This window comes from Sturnira hondurensis, unplaced genomic scaffold (assembly GCF_014824575.4).
Source record: "Sturnira hondurensis isolate 20B ecotype Veracruz unplaced genomic scaffold, ASM1482457v3 Scaffold0008948, whole genome shotgun sequence".
Classification (NCBI taxonomy): domain Eukaryota; kingdom Metazoa; phylum Chordata; class Mammalia; order Chiroptera; family Phyllostomidae; genus Sturnira; species Sturnira hondurensis.
This window is the reverse complement of record NW_028081579.1, coordinates 353,135-370,098: the sequence shown is the minus strand read 5'-3', so window position 1 is coordinate 370,098 and position 16,964 is coordinate 353,135.

The window sequence follows — 16,964 nt, the reverse complement described above, 5'->3', positions numbered from 1 at the left end:
ATTTTATATATTTCACTGATGACTGTTGGCCTACTTCAGGCTTAGAAATACCTTCCTCACTGCAAGATTACATAAGTATACTTTTATTTAATTTGTACCTTTATGTCTTAATTATTAAATTTCAATTTTAACTCCATCTGAAATTAAATATTATAACAGTATTTTTCTTATATGACTATTCAGTTATTCTCAAACTTTGTATGGATCCTTTCCATTGGGTTATATTTTTACTTTTTAATAATAACTATAACTTAGAATATTTTTTGCACCTAAACCTTAGAATATTTTTAGCATGTAAATTATCCCAGTGATACATTTGCCTAAACCTGCTGTAGTATTAAGCCCCATTAAGTAAAGAACTGGGAAATCACTGACTTTGCTGGGTAACCTTCTGAACCACCCAATGGAAAGCAAGCTGGATGCATTACTGTTCCTACTTTATGATACACAATAACACAGTAATGTGCATGTTCTTCCTGATGTTTTGTTCTGCTTCCCTGGTAGTCTGGGTATTAGTAGCCTCATGTCTATTTCTAATCTTCCTGTTCAAGACAAATGAATGCATGTACTTTTTAGAGGGATTGACATCTCTCTGTGTCCACATATTTGATCACACAAAGAAGATTTGAAAATATAACTATTATGTTGTTTGAAGTGTACCCCTTATTCTAGCATGGGCTTCCAAAGTTCTTGATTTGAAAATAGCTCGCAAAGTTGTTGTCTTGTCTGCTGTCATTCCTCTTCACAGATTTATTTTCATCACAATAACAACAATTTTTCCATTATGAAAATATAAATTCAAACAACTTCTTTAACTCATTCCATTCTAGCTACAGTTGCATTATCTGTACTATCTTCTTTTCTTTTCTTTTTTATCCATATCAGAGGACATTTCTTCATTGCTCTTTAGAGAGAGAGAAAGGGAGAGAGAGAAACATCAATGCAAGTGAGAAACATTGATTGGTTGCCTCCCACATGCGTCCAGACTGGGGATCGAAACCACAACCCTTCGGGTACAGAACTTGACATTTCAGCCAAATGAGTCCCACCAAGAAAGGCACATGTCAGTACTCTTTTCAAAAAATGTGTAGTCTGTAGTCATTCTTTGTGTCTCCACACTTCAAGCACCTCTTCTCATTAACTCCAAGTGTATTTCTGTCCCACAGCTACCCTAACACGGCTACAACTGAAGATCGCCTATGATAGGCAATTGTCATTGTTCTTTTTTTGGCCTTACTTGACTTCTGAGCAACATTAGTTGCAGTTGGTAATTTCCTTTAAAATTTTCCTGTGTTGACTTCCATAAAAGCTCTTTCTCCTAGATTTCATTTTATTCAGTGTTCTCTTAGTTTCTTTGAATCTCTCTTTCCTAGTGCTTGATATCTAAATATGGGAATTCTCAGAAATCTATACTTGGCCTCTTCTCTTCCACTTCTTTGCTCTTAGTTTTTATTCACTTGATGTTAGAATGCTTAGAGTTCCCTTTATCTGTAGCATAGCTCTAAACTATTTGTGTCCTGCCATGAATTCTTTCTCAAAGCTTCAATAAATATTATCAACTTCCTTGGTTCATTCTGAGCTGATGAAACCTTACATTGGGCATTTCTTAAACAATATTCTTTTTAAAAAAGTGTTTATTGATATTCTGTTATGGTTGTCCCAATTTTTCCCCTTTTGCCCTCCTCCACCATCCTCAGTCAACTTCTATTTCACTCATAAGTTTATTTAGTTCATTAGATTTCTCTTATAGGTGATATCATATGCTATTTGTCTTTGACTGACTGGCTTATTTCAATTAGCTTAATATTCTCCAGTGCCACTTATGCTATCACAAAAGGTGGGAGTTCTTTCTTTATGTTGTATAATATTCCATTGTATAAATGTAACAGTTTTTTGATCCACTCATTTAATGATGGGCAGATAGGCTGTTCCTAGCACCTGGCTATTGTAAAAAGCACTGCTATGAATATAGGGGTACATAAGTTCTTTCGTATTGGTGATTTGGGATTCATAGGATATATTCCCAGCCGTGGAATCATTGTCAATCATGGGGTCAAAAGGCAGCTTTAGTTTTAGTTTTTTGAGGAAATTCCATACTGTTTTCCACAGTGGTTGTACCAGTCTGCATTCCCACCAGCAGTGCACTAGGGTTCCATATCTGCACTTCTTACCAGCACTTGTTTGAAGATTTGGTCATGATGGCTGTTCTGACTTGTTTGAGGTGATATGTCATTGTGGTTTTAATTTGCATGTCTCTGATGACTAGTGATGTTGAACATCTTTTCATATATCTGTGGGCCATTGGTATGTCCTCCATGGAGAAGTATCTGTTCAGGTCCTTTGCTCATTTTTTGATTGGATTGTTCACCTTACTGGTGTTGAGTTGTATGGAATATTTATATATTTTGGAGATCAAACCCTTTTCTGATGCATCATTGGCAAATATGTTCTCTAATATGGTTGATTCCCTTTTCACTTTGATGATGGTTTCTTTAGCCATGCAGAAGGTCTTTAATTTGTTGTTGTTTTCCTTTATTTCCCTTGCCCTAGAAGATTTATCAGCAAAAATATTGCAATGTGGGATATCTGAAATTTTACTGCCTATGTTTTCCTTTAGGACTTCTATTGTGTCATGATTTATATTTAAGTGTTTTATCCAGTTTGAACTTATTTTGGAGTATGGTATAAGTTGGTGGTCTAGTTTCATTTCTTGCATATGTCACCATATATTGAAGATTATATTTTTACTCCACTGTATGCTCATGCACCCTTTGTCAAATATTGACCATAGAGACATGGGTTTATTTCTGGGCTCTCTATTCAGTTCCATTGATCTATGAGTCTGTTTGTATGCCACTACTAGACTGTTTTGATTACAGTGGTCTTGTAGTATAGTTTAATATCAGCTACTGTGATCCCGCCTGCTTTGTTCTTCTTTCTCAAGATTGCTGAAGCTATTCATGGTCTTATTTCATTCCATGTAAATTTTTGAAATGTTTATTCCAGATCTGTGAAATATGTCACTGGTATCTTATTAGGAATTATATTGAATCTATAGATATTATTTTGGGTAGTATAAACATTTTGATGACGTAAATTCTTCCAATACATGAAGACCCTGAATTTCCTCCTAATAGCCCTGGCTCCAAATACAGTCACAATAGGAGATGGGTATTTAATATATAAATTTTACTGGAATACATTCAGTGCATGGCATTCCCCTCCTGCATCCTCCAAGTTCATATACTTTTTTAAAAAATATTTTATTTATTAATCTATAGAGGGGAAGGGAAGGAGAGAAGGAGAGAAATATCAATGTATGGTTGCCTCTTGTGAGTCCCCTGCTGGGAACTGGCCTGCAACCCAGGCATGTGCCCTAACTGGGAATCCAGCCGCGATCGTGTGGTTCGCAGGCCCGCACTCAATCCACTGAGCTACACCAGTCAGGGCCCAAGTTCATATAATTTTCACATGCAAAATTCATTCATTTCATCTCACCAGCTCCCAAAATCTTATGTCAGCATCAATTCTGAAGTACAAAGGCTCATCTAAGTACCACTGAGTATATATGAGAGATTAAATATATGTATTCATCCTAAGGAAAAATTTCTCTCCAGCTATGAACCTGTGAATCCAGACAAGCTAGGTTCTTCCAAAATGCAATAATGGGGAAGGCATAGGATAGACCATCCCATTTCAGAAGGGATTTCAGGCTCTGCTGGAGAGGGACCATACCCTGAAATCTTTGTCAATTGAGCTCTTCCCCTGAGGCTCCACAGAAGCCCAGACCCCAAGCCTTTAGTCAGAAATCTTTGATCTGTTGAAACAGAAGCAGTGGTCCCGTGCTTTAAAACCAATGACTGGCCCTAATGTTCTCTGACTTACCTCCAGGGTCATTCTTTTGTTTTTTAAAATTATTCTTATTGTTATTCTACTACAGTTGTCTCAGTTTTTCCCCCTTTGCCCTCCTCCACCCATTCCCACCCCCTAGTCAATTCTCACGCTGTTGTGTGCACATTTGAATAGCAACATTCTCCATTTCTGTAGGATCTAAGAAGTCAAATAATCTTCTTTTATTTTTACTATTTTTTCCATTTAATTCAAAAGGACATTGTATCTGCTGGTACAATTCCATCTCTATTCCTGGCTTCTGCTGAGATGGCTACTTAAGTCCCTGAGTCACAGCCCTGTCTTCATTATCAAATCGTTATTGAGCTCCACTCTTAGTGTTCTTTCTTTCTTTTTTTTTATTTACTTATCTTTAGAGGGGAAGGGAAGGAGAGAGGGAGAGAAATATCAATGTATGGTTGCCTTTTGTGCATCCCCTGCTGGGAACTGGCCTGCAACCCAGGCATGTGCCCTGAATGGAAATCGAACCATGATCCTCTGGTTCACAGGCCTGCGCTCAATCCACTGAGCTATACCAGCCAGGGCCTTAGTGTTCTTTTTAGGACAAGCTTTCTCACTTTGTGTCATAGGGATAGACCCAGACTTTTTCAAATTTTCAATTGTTGGTTTCTTTTTGCATAATTTTTTTTCTGCAATTTATTTCTCCCTTCTCACATTTTATTATTAGCTATCAAAAGGAACTAAGCTCCTTCAACACTTTGCTTAGAAACCTCATTTTCATCACTTGCACATTCTACCTTCCTCAGAATACTGCAACACAATTCAGCCAGGTTCTTTGCTACCTTTTAACAAGATTTGCCTTTTTTCTAATCTCCAGTAACATGTTTGTTGTTTTTCTCTAAGAGCTCACTAGAGTGGCCCCGAATGTCCATATTTCTGACAACATGCTATGTATGATCACTCATATATTCTCTAAGAAGATGGAAGCTTTCTCTCAAGTACTTCTTTTTTTCTTTCTGAGCTCTCACCAGAATCATCGTTAACATTCATACTTTTAGCATTCACCTCAAAACGCTTCCAGCCTCTCTACCCATCACCTACTTCCAAAGCTGCTTACATATTTTTAGGAATTTGTTACAGTAGCACCTTACTTCTTGGTACCAAAAGGTTTTTTGGCCTGCTCAGGCTTCCATAACAAAATATAGTGGAGCAGTAGCTTAAACAATAGAAATGTATTTTCTTACAGCCCTGGAGGCTGGAGAGTCTGAAGTGGAATTGCTGACCAATTTGGCTGCTGGCAAGAGCTCTTCTTGTGGCTTACAGATGCCCACCTTCTCTCTGCGGTCTATTCTCAGTGTGAGCGTGTGTGTGTGTGTGTGTGTGTGTGTGTGTGTGTGTGTGTGAGTGTGTGTGTGAGAGAGAGAGAGAGAGAGAGAGAGATCTCTTTTTCTTATAAGTGTCTAATCCTATTAGGTCAGAACTTCATTCACTCTTATGATTACACCTTACCTTAATTATGGCCAAAAAGCCCCATCCCCAAATACAGTCACGGCCTTCACAGTTTGAAAGTTGGGGGAACACAATTCAGTCCGTAATGATTTTCAGTTGGTTTTTGTTAATAATACTTTTTTGTGTTTTGTAAAAAACAGCTCCTCACTTCGCAGAGAAAGCACATTGAAATGACACACTTAAAAATTCTGGCTGTTGCTCAAAGTGATACAGGGTGCAGCCAAGGGGGGGCCCAGAAAAGATTTAGAATGGTGTCCAGAACTCAAAGTGTACAGGAATATTGGAGGAAATATTAAAATGTCCTCACCCTCCCCCCAAGGTGTCAGTTGGGGGAAAGGATGAATGGAGCAGAGCCATTGAGAGTTGTTTTGCATAGCAACAGTTTTGTAGCTAACCTCTGGAATGGTCATTTAACATACCTATAACCTTTAACTGGTTTCATAGATATGTTAAAGAGCTGTGGCCAAGTTTTGGGCGGGGGAGAAGTGAATGGCAGCTACCCAGGCGGGAACTGGGGCTGCTTCTCTGAGAGAGTGCCTGCAAGAGAGGCATGAGGCTTTAGCAGAGTGAGGACCCCCTCTTGGCCAGGTGAGGGGGAGAGCCATGCTGTTTTGGAAAGATGTAGACCCCTGTAGCCATTAGGAGGGAGAGCCACGCAGTTTCAGCAGAGTGCAGACCCCCTTTTGGACAGGTGAAAGGGAAAACCATGCAGCTTTGCCAGAATGGAGATCCCTGCGGCTAGGTGAAGAAGAAAGACGCACGCTTTTGGTGGAGTGCGGCTTTGGTAGAAGAGGCCCACATGGTTTTGGGGTGCTCCCTTTGGCTGAGTTGCCTGGAAAGCAGGAGAGACTTTGACTGGAACTTGGTACAAAGAACTCTTGCCAGTGAAAGGTGGAATCCGCATGACTTTGGATTAGTTGGAGGTCCTGCCTGGACAGCCGACACAGCTCACATGCCAGCGACCTGAAGAAAATGAACATGTGCTCTTTTCCTGATTTACGGTACCCGGAGTTGGGACAGTGGGGGAAGGGAGCTCTGTGTGTGTGTGTGTAGGTGTATACCCTTCAAGACTTTAATATTTTAAGGAAGGCATTAGGCCTGAATAGCATTAAATAAACATTTTGTTTCCTTTTCACAAATCTCTGGCATTGAGAGATGTCTTTCCAATTGGCAGTGGACAGAAGAGCCCAATAGATATTAGTATACTGTCCTTGGGAGGGGCCCCTGTTTTCTGAAGCAGTTTTTGGCATCCCTCGGTAGGCCAAGTATTGCCCCCTCCTTGGACCCTTGTTCGGTAACAAAAGGACATTAACATTCTGGTTTAGCGTAGGAGTGTGGGTGTCCTTGGGAACGTATTTGTTGTAAGCCATATTTTTTTGTACAGCAGGTTACCAATTCTTAGGGACAACTCCTCTTCGTAAAGCCCAAACCCAGTTTATAGGAACTGACCTAGTCTGATAGATAATGCAGATTAGGCTAGAGAAGAAACAAATAAAACTTACTATGTTCAGAAAGAAAAAATGAAATCAATAACACGTTTTTCCGTAACCATCCATCCATCTTTACTGGGAATTTTATACCATGGCATTATACTTATTTGGATTTTAATAGTAAATCAAAGCTATACACTTTATAAAACATGAAGCACAAAAATTAAGGCATTTCTATAAATACAATAAAATGGGATATTCAGGAAATTATTTAGAACCCCAAATNTTCTTTGCTACCTTTTAACAAGATTTGCCTTTTTTCTAATCTCCAGTAACATGTTTGTTGTTTTTCTCTAAGAGCTCACTAGAGTGGCCCCGAATGTCCATATTTCTGACAACATGCTATGTATGATCACTCATATATTCTCTAAGAAGATGGAAGCTTTCTCTCAAGTACTTCTTTTTTTCTTTCTGAGCTCTCACGAGAATAATCGTTAATATTCACACTTTTAGCATTCACCTCAAAACGCTTCCAGCCTCTCTACCCATCACCTACTTCCAAAGCTGCTTACATATTTTTAGGCATTTGTTACAGTAGCACCTCACTTCTTGGTACCAAAAAGTTTTTTGGCCTGCTCAGGCTTCCATAACAAAATATAGTGGAGCAGTAGCTTAAACAATAGAAATGTATTTTCTTACAGCCCTGGAGGCTGGAGAGTCTGAAGTGGAATCGCTGACCAATTTGGCTGCTGGCAAGAGCTTTTCTTGTGGCTTACAGATGCCCACCTTCTCACTGCGGTCTATTCTCAGTGTGAGCGTGTGTGTGTGTGTGTGTGTGTGTGTGTGTGTGTGTCTAATCCTATTAGGTCAGAACTTCATTCACTCTTATGATTACATCTTACCTTAATTATGGCCAAAAAAGCCCCATCCCCAAATACAGTCATGGCCTTCACAGTTTGAAAGTTGGGGGAACACAATTCAGTCCGTAATGATTTCCAGTTGGTTTTTGTTAATAATACTTTTTTGTATTTTGTAAATAACAGCTCCTCACTTAGCAGAGAAAGCACATTGAAATGACACACTTAAAAATTCTGGCTGTTGCTCAAAGTAATACAGGGTGCAGCCAAGGGGGGGCCCAGAAAAGATTTGGAATGGTGTCCAGAACTCAAAGTGTACAGGAATATTGGAGGAAATATTAAGATATCCTCACCCCCCCCACCCCAAGGTGTCAGTTGGGGGAAGGAACAAATGGAGCAGGGCCACTGAGAGCTGTTTTACATAGCAACGGTTTTGCAGCTAACCTCTGGAATGGTCATTTAACATATGTATAACCTTTAACTGGTTTCATAGATATGTTAAATAGCTGTGGCCAAGTTTTGGGGGCGGGGAGTGAGTGGCAGCTACCCAGGTGGGAACTGGGGCTGCTTCTCTGAGAGAGTGCCTTCAAGAGAGGCATGAGGCTTTAGCAGAGTGAGGACCCCCTCTTGGCCAGGGGAGGGGGAGAGCCACGCTGTTTTGGAAAGATGTAGACCCCTGTAGCCATTAGGAGGGAGAGCCACGCGGTCTCAGCAGAGTGCAGACCCCCTCTTGGCCAGGTGAAAGGGAAAACCACGCAGCTTTGCCAGAATGGAGATCCCTGCGGCCAGGTGAAGAAGAAAGACGCACACTTTTGGTGGAGTGCGGCTTTGGTAGAAGAGGCCCACGCGGTTTTGGGGTGCTCCCTTTGGCTGAGTGGCCTGGAAAGCAGGAGAGACTTTGACTGGAACTTGGTACAAAGAACTCTTGCCAGTGAAAGGTGCTGCATGACTTTGGGTTAGTTGGAGATCCTGCCTAGACAGACGACACAGCTCATGTGCCAGTGACCTGAAAAAAACGGACGTGTGCTCTTTTCGTGATTTATGGTACCCGGAGTTGGGACTGTGGGAGAAGGGAGCTCTGTGTGTGTGTGTGTGTAGGTGTATACCCTTAAAGACTTTACTATTTTAAGGAAGGCATTAGGCCTGAATAGCATTAAATAAACATTTTGTTTCCTTTTCACAAATCTCTGGCATTGAGAGATGTCTTTCCAAATTGGTGGGGGACAGAAGAGCCCAATAGATATTAGTGTATCGTCCTTGGGAGGGGCCCCTGTTTTCTGAAGCAGTTTTTGGCATCCCTGGGTGGGCCAAGTATTGCCCCCTCCTTGGACCCTTGTTCGGTAACAAAAGGACATTAACATTCTGATTTAGCGTAGGAGTGTGGGCGTCCTTGGGAACGTATTTGTTGTAAGCCATATTTTTTTGTACAGCAGGTTACCAATTCTTAGGGACAACTCCTCTTCATGAAGCCCAAACCCAGTTTATAGGAACTGACCTAGTCTGATAGATAATGCAGATTAGGCTAGAGAAGAAACAAATAAAACTTACTATGTTCAGAAAGAAAAAATGAAATCAATAACACGTTTTTCCGTAACCATCCATCCATCTTTACTGGGAATTTTATACCATGGCATTATACTTATTTGGATTTTAATAGTAAATCAAAGCTATACACTTTATAAAACATGAAGCACAAAAATTAAGGCATTTCTATAAATACAATAAAATGGGATATTCAGGAAATTATTTAGAACCCCAAATGCTTTTCTAATGAATTTGGTAAATATAAGTTTTTTATGTTACTGTATAAATATAGAAACGATTAACTGGCTAAAATTGTAATTTGAGTTCAAGAACCTGACTATCCTCTTTTTAGAATTTAAATAATTAAGTAGATGCAAATGTACTTGAATTAATTCTGGAACTTTATATGTTTCAATTTTACTGCAATATTGAATTCAGAGAAACACTATGCAGTCTAGAAGTAAAATATGTACTTTCATTTTCCTGAGTCCACTTTAGTTTGATTTAGAGCCCACAGCATGAGCTGAAAGTCCCCCTGCCTCTCCTCCCCAACTGTCCTGCCGCCTTAAACTCTTCCAAGTCACCTCACTCTGTAGCTCTCATTCTGATCTGCTTACTAAACCACTCTCCTTATTAGCCCCTGTGATCCACATTCTTTCAGATATCTGTTACCTATACTTCTCTGTATATCCGTTAATTTCTTTTAATATGTTGATAACATACAAGCATTGGAGAGAAGCTGGATTCCCTCTGTGAGAGATCAGTGAGGCCTTTAAAAGGCTCTCATCCCCACAGACGGAGGAGGGATGCTGCTTATTCTGGGGAAGGCATGGGAATGGGGAAGCTTCCCTTTCACCCTCAGAAGTGTCTGGGTTTCCATGTTTAAACCTGTTCTACTTTCCACCACTCAGTGATTTTTCAGCGCTCAAGAAATACTACAGTTAAGGGAACACAAACCCTTAGCACTTTTTGAATGATTTATTAAATCACAAGCAAAGATGTGCATTCATTTGCATTAGGAACACTTCCACTATAGTATTCTACATTTAAGCAAAAATTCTGTGTTCTTCTCCAATATTACAACTTGCTAAAATCTTCTAATTCCAACCAACCTCACTTCTTGAAAATTTAAGGTTTTTCTTGAAAATATGTAGGTCAACAACTCAGAAAAACACAAAGAAAGGGCAAAGTATTAAAAGGGATATATATGAGACCACTACATTGAGATTCTGCTGCCTTTTAGTCCCCAATCACCAAAAGCAGAGTTTGCTTTTGCTTGATCAGATTGAGTTCAGAAACTACTCTCCTGTGATAAATGTTCTTAACCACATTTTTTCAAAATTGATGCCACAACAACTTCTGACTCTTTTAAAGTGATACGTTAATTGAAAAATTATTTTAGTTAATGAAATGTATCATTAAATATTTGTCTTAGCATTATGTATAACAAAAGACAAATGGCTCATATGGGATTTATTGACATCTGTATAATTCAAACAGCTTTATAAGAAGCTGATGTTTCTTTTTTGAAATGTCCTGAAAATTTATAGATTGGCAAAATATTTCTAGCAGTACATATTTTGAGTGCCAGATAAACCACCATCCTTAATACATTCCCTTGCTGATGGATTTATAGCACTTCTAAACACAGTCTCTGTCATAAGCAGGCCCTCTTATTAGAAAAAAATAGGTAATGATTCAGGATATGCTTTGATTCCTCACAACTAATTAAGAGGACTGACATGAATCAGACAAGTGTAGTAGAAGCAAAAGCAATAGAAGGATGGAACCAGCCAACTCTAGAGTCAATCTTTCTAAACCCTATGATTGTAAATGTTATTCACAGTGATTAAACATTGTGAAGAAGGCCAAAAGGACAATATTTTTGCCACTATTTAAAGTTTTCACTGAATTTTTTGATGTTATATAGATAAGTGATAGGCTGAAATTTGATAACCCTAAATTCCTTGTCCTTGAATTCTGTTATTAACTTCATGATAATTTTTCAAAGGTTAACCATTCTTTAGCATCTTCAATTCTTGTACATTATACCTCTGTTGCTATAGATTTTATATGGCCCCCCAAAATTCTGCCTCTTTTAGGCTCTCTACTAGTCTAATTACTCCTAGGGGCAAAGGTTTCTCCTTACTCCTAAATGATATTTATATAAAAATATAAATAAATTATATTTATACACTGTATGTATATAAGCATATATATGAAATTGTTGGGAACACACTTTAAAAGGCATTCAAACAGATCAAAAGCATAACAATACATCACATTGACTTACAAACGCTTACAATATGACTGTGTAATAGAGGATCTATCCACATTTTTGTAACTCATTAGTTTCTATAGAAGGAATTCTGCCAAAAGGTTTTCTGTATTTTTTTATAATGACTTCAATCTCTCTAATTCTTGTAACTCAAAAATTCTAGATTGTGTTATAGTTCACATTTTTTTAAAGATTTTATTTATTTATCTTTAGAGAGGAAGGGAAGGGGAGACAGAGAGAAATATCAATGTATGGTTGCCTCTCATGAGTCCCCTGCTGGGAACTGGCCTGCAACCCAGGCATGTGCCCTCACTGGGAATCGAACCGCGATTGTGTGGTTCGCAGGCCCAGTCTCAATCCACTGAGCTACACTAGCCAGGGCTATAGTTCACACTTTTAAAATAACAAAAACACAATGTTTTTGTTAAATCAGAATTTCTCAAAATGGCAATAGTAACATTTTGGGCCAAAAAATTCTTTACTGGAGGAAGGGGTTCTATGCATTGCAGGCTATTTAGCAGCATCGCTGGCTTACCCACTAGATGCCAGTGGCACCTTTCAGTTGTGACAAACAAAACTGTCTGCATTTTTAACAAATGTCCTCTGAAAAATGTCCCCTTGGGGGGTAAATTCGCCCTCAGTTGAGAACCACTGCTTTAAAAGATAATGTTCTACTAGTTAACATTATTAATATAAGAACATACTAATAAGATTTACTTATTTAATTAATATAAGGTAATATTAATGATGTCCTTATTTGGTAGACTACTGTGTGTGTAAATGAATATGACTCTATATCCCAATAGAAATCAACATAATTTATTTGTCCTTATTTAGTAGATATTTCCCCATTTTAATGACTCCTGAAGCTCAACCAAATAATCTTTGCTTTTGGATTCAAATTATGAGGACATTTAAATTTCTCTTCCTGTGCTTATGCCATTTTCTCTGTTTCCTACGTTAAACCAGGGGGAGATGGTTTGATTATTGTCTCTCCACAGTTCATTGATGACATCTGCTGCTTTGCCCTCCGCACCTCCCAGAAATCTCAAGGCAAATTAACAACCAGATGGCTTTACCTGTACAAAAACTTTTCAGGATATCTAGCTTATTTCAGCATAATACCATATGTCCTAAAGGAAAAGCCAAAGTAATGTCACTAGGCAGAGTAAAATTTAGACAATGCAGTCTATTTATTCTTAAAAATTCTACTTCTATTTTTGCATTTTTTCCCTTTTATATAACATCATCCTCTCTTTGTGGTACTCTTCTCTAGTTAGTATTGACTGCTGTGAATATTGAATTTTTCTCCCTCATTAAGTTTTTCATTCTGTATTATTTTAGCAACATTTCAAGCCCGTTTGGCTTGACATAAAGAAAGAAGGAATGATCATAATTAAGAAGTGGCTTCACGCTTGTGGTCCTTTCTCTCTCCCTGGATCCTGTTACTGGATTACACTGTTATGTGTACCTATGAATGGATCCTGTAGCTACATACCTGTTTGCCTTCAGCCCTGACTCCTGCTACCAGCCTCCACTGCATCGTGTCCCCAAGGGGAACCCCTGTATTCACACGAGTGCCTGCTGGCAGCCAAACAGTAGCCTCAAGGGCAAGGCCCCCGAAGCTACTCTTGGACCTGGACTCAGTCCTGATTCATGTCACCAGCTTGTACTGCCACATGTACTCAAGGCTAGCGCCTACCGCTATGCACCTGCATGCCCCCAGCCTCAGCTCCTGTCACTGGCCTCCACTGCTGTGTGTCTGCCCATAGCTAGGCCCTGCAGCTGCACAGTGCACACCAACAACCAAGGTCAACAAAGCTGCTCATGGACCTAGATCCTGCCTTAACTCTTGTCACTGGCCTACGGTGTAACCAGTGCCTGCAGCCAGCCACTGCTGTTGTACACCTGCATATCACCAGTGCCAACTTTTGTTACTAGCGTCCACTGCTGTGCACATGCCCATGGCTAGTCCCTGATGCTCCATAACTACAGGCTGAAACTATGGCTGGCCCCTGTAGCTACTTGGGTACAAGGGGCTGCCCTGCCAGCTGACCACAGCCTGCACCACCACACGTGTAGGCAGCTATCCTTGGTAGCCACACACTTGTTTGCTGCTAGTCCCAATTCCCATCACTGGCTCCCACTATTGAGAACATGTCTGTGGTTAGCCCTTGCAGTCACAATGCAGATGGCCTACAGATTCAGTGCAATTCCTATGAAAATTCCGATGGCATTTTTCACAGAAGTAGAAAAAAACATTCCTAAAATTTGTAAGAAACCATTAACAAATCTGAATAGTGAAAACGGTTTTGAGAAAGAATCATACATCCCGATTTGAAGGCTATACTAATCAAACAGTATGTATGATAGTGGCACACAAACAAACATGTAGACCAATGGAACAGAATCAAGAGCCCAGAAATAAACCCCTGTATACGACCAGTTAATTTTGACACTGGAGCCAAGAATGCTTATTGGAAAAGAAAGCTTCAATAAATCGTTTTGGTTAAACTAAATATTTACATACAAAGAATGACATTGTTCTAGTAGTATTTCAAATATTTTCTAATTAAATTTCTCCACTAACCCTAACCCTAACTTTCTTTTTATGCATTCGTTGTTTGATTCTTGCATATAACTCTGACCAAGGATTGAACCCACAACCTTGGTGTACTGGGACAATGCCTTAAACGACTGAGTGCTTTGGCCAGGGCTTGCCCCTCCTCCTTGTTCTTGGTTGAAATACTAATGTGAGAATTGGAGCTGTAGCTACATACCTGTTTGCCTTCAGCCCCGACTCCTGCCACCAGCCTCTACTGCATTGTGTCCCCAAGGGGGACATCAATTCTTTCCTATCTTCACATTACGAAGGTAAAGGGAAAATGATCCCACTCCTGGGCCCTGACAGCCATGACTAGTTGGTATTAATGCCAGCAACTGCCTAGTGTCTAACTTTTTATAATCTGGGAAAATAAAGCTCTGAGCTATTTAAAGCTCTAGACAATGATCTCTTGCCTTGATAGGTAAAGACCACATTTTAAAATCTGCATTTATGAGAAGAAAGCACTGCCCAGTATTCTCTTTTTCTCAAAGAACTCTCAAATCTATATTTTGTAGAACTGAATGTTAACAAAATGTATCTGTTCATTTGTCCTCCAGCTACTAAGAAAAAGACTTGAAATAAACTGGCTATAATTTGTTCTTTCGGGATTGGATACATAGTCTAGTATTTTTTCTGTAATATGTCTCTCTAGTTGCTTTAAATAAGCACTTAAAATAAGGGTGGGTGATAAATCAAATATGAGATATTATTTAAAGTTATAAATTTATTTCCAAATTGTGTTCTGAGCATATGAATGTCTAATAGAACATCCATTCAAAGCTAAGCTATTAACACCAAGATGTTTCATAACTTTGTATGCTAATGTTGTTCGTATGCCCACAAGATGTAGTCTATGATACAGATATTGACTTGTTCAGCCTTATATTTAAATCCCTAGGTATTTATGTTTAAGTCTCAGATGTTTTTACTGTTTTCTTTCTAGGGTTCAATTTTGTATCCTCATCAAATAATTATTCTATCTAATGTGTATTATTCTATCCGATGTCTTGTATCCCCCAGATTTGGGGGAATATGAGGGGACAGGGGAAACACACAAGGGAGGAGGATATTCTGAAATGAGTAGAAGAAAAACAAGGAAGAAGAAGAGAGACAGGGAGGAAAGAGGAGCGGTGCTATTTTTCCAGTATTTGCTTTTTTCTGGGTACAGGAAAAAGCAAACACCGGGTACAGATTGGGCATCCAGTAGAGTCCTTTAGGGAATTTGATGTTCCTTCAAAGTGTCTACTCCATAATGAGAAGGGATTCTTTGATTTGCCAAGAAAAATAATTCATTTTTTTATCACTATGTCATGTGTAAGTTATACACTTAACAATAGCTACTTGCTTGATGTTCCGCCCAATTCTACCACTCACAGTTTCCAGTTGTGTTCACAATACATACAGATATACGTGTAAAGATCGAACACAGTGTTTTAAAGCTTCATATTACCATTACCATTACCCTATTGCTCTAACACCATTCACTGCTACTTTCCCCGCTCCATTGGTAAATGATTACATGCCTCCAGCCGTATAAGATCCTGAGATGTCTGCCAGGTAAAAGATGGCTCCCATAGTTGCATCTGCAAACATGACCTGTATCTCTCAGAGCAGATGTGGTAGAAAGAAAATTAGCAGTTTCTGTATTTTGGTCTGTACTTGACAACAAAGCAGATAAATAGATAATTGTGTAAATGGTGAGTTATAACTGTGTCAGTGCCAGATTAAGTGGGAAATTATTCTGTTCTCCAATTTTAGGCTTTGGCAACAAGTGATTTCTTCAAAATATCTTTTTGACAAAGAATAATGTGATACATAAGAATAACAGAAGAGCCACTGCACATCTTATCTTTGCTTGACACAAACTATACAGGAACTTTATGTCTCCAATATGCTTTCTGGAAACATCTTTTGCAGTAGACTTTGTACAAGGTCCAACACTACACAATCAACAAGATGCTTGTGTCTGTGTATCACCAAAAATTGATCTGAACAACCTCTGTACACATGAACACTCAATTTGAAATATGCTATCAGGAAAAAGGCTGTTATCCTCATTTCTCACACTCAAAAGAGTTGGTTATGAAAATCCAGCTGCATCTTACATATGTAGCATAAATTCTGTGCTTTTCACAAAAAATTACTGCTTTGAGAATCATGATCATCTCACACGTGTGGTCTAAAATCCCTACCTATCATAGGCACACATTGATCAAATTATGGACAGGATCATCAATCGGAGGCAAAGTCAAAATTTTCCCAATGATATGAGATAGTGTTTGACATTGTGAATGATCTGTTCCTCATAGAAAATATTACCTGCTCATTGTGATATTTTCATAGAATGCCATGCAAGGCTATATGTCTATTAAGGCAGCTTACCTGGGAGTGTGATATGAACATACTGGAATTTAGCCAGTGTTTTGTGAAGGAAGTAGAAAGTTTTGCAAGCCTAAAATATGATTTCTCTACATACATTTTCCTAGGCTGATTTAAGAATCAAGACCTTGCAATAGTGTCACCATGGGTAGACATTGTAAAATTGCTAACAAAATAAACAAATGCAAACTTCACTCTCCTTTAGTAGAAATGTTGTGGCCCGAGTAAGAAGGTGAAGACTGGCTATGCCAGAAAAACTTTGGGGCCCAAATCTTTATCCACCCTTATGACTGCATCCTTGCCATGTGACTTTGTATATCCTAATTCAAGGTGTACTTCTCTGCCTCTTGACTGTGAACTTGGCCATTAATTTGTTTGACAAATGGATATTAGCAGAAGTGACTGAAACAAAAGTTTGAATTATGCTTGTGTGGTTAAACTTCTCCTTTTATACTTGGGACATGAGAACAAATGGCCTCAGGAATCCCGCTGGTCTCAGAGGAATGAGATATATACAGAAGAGACTAACCAAA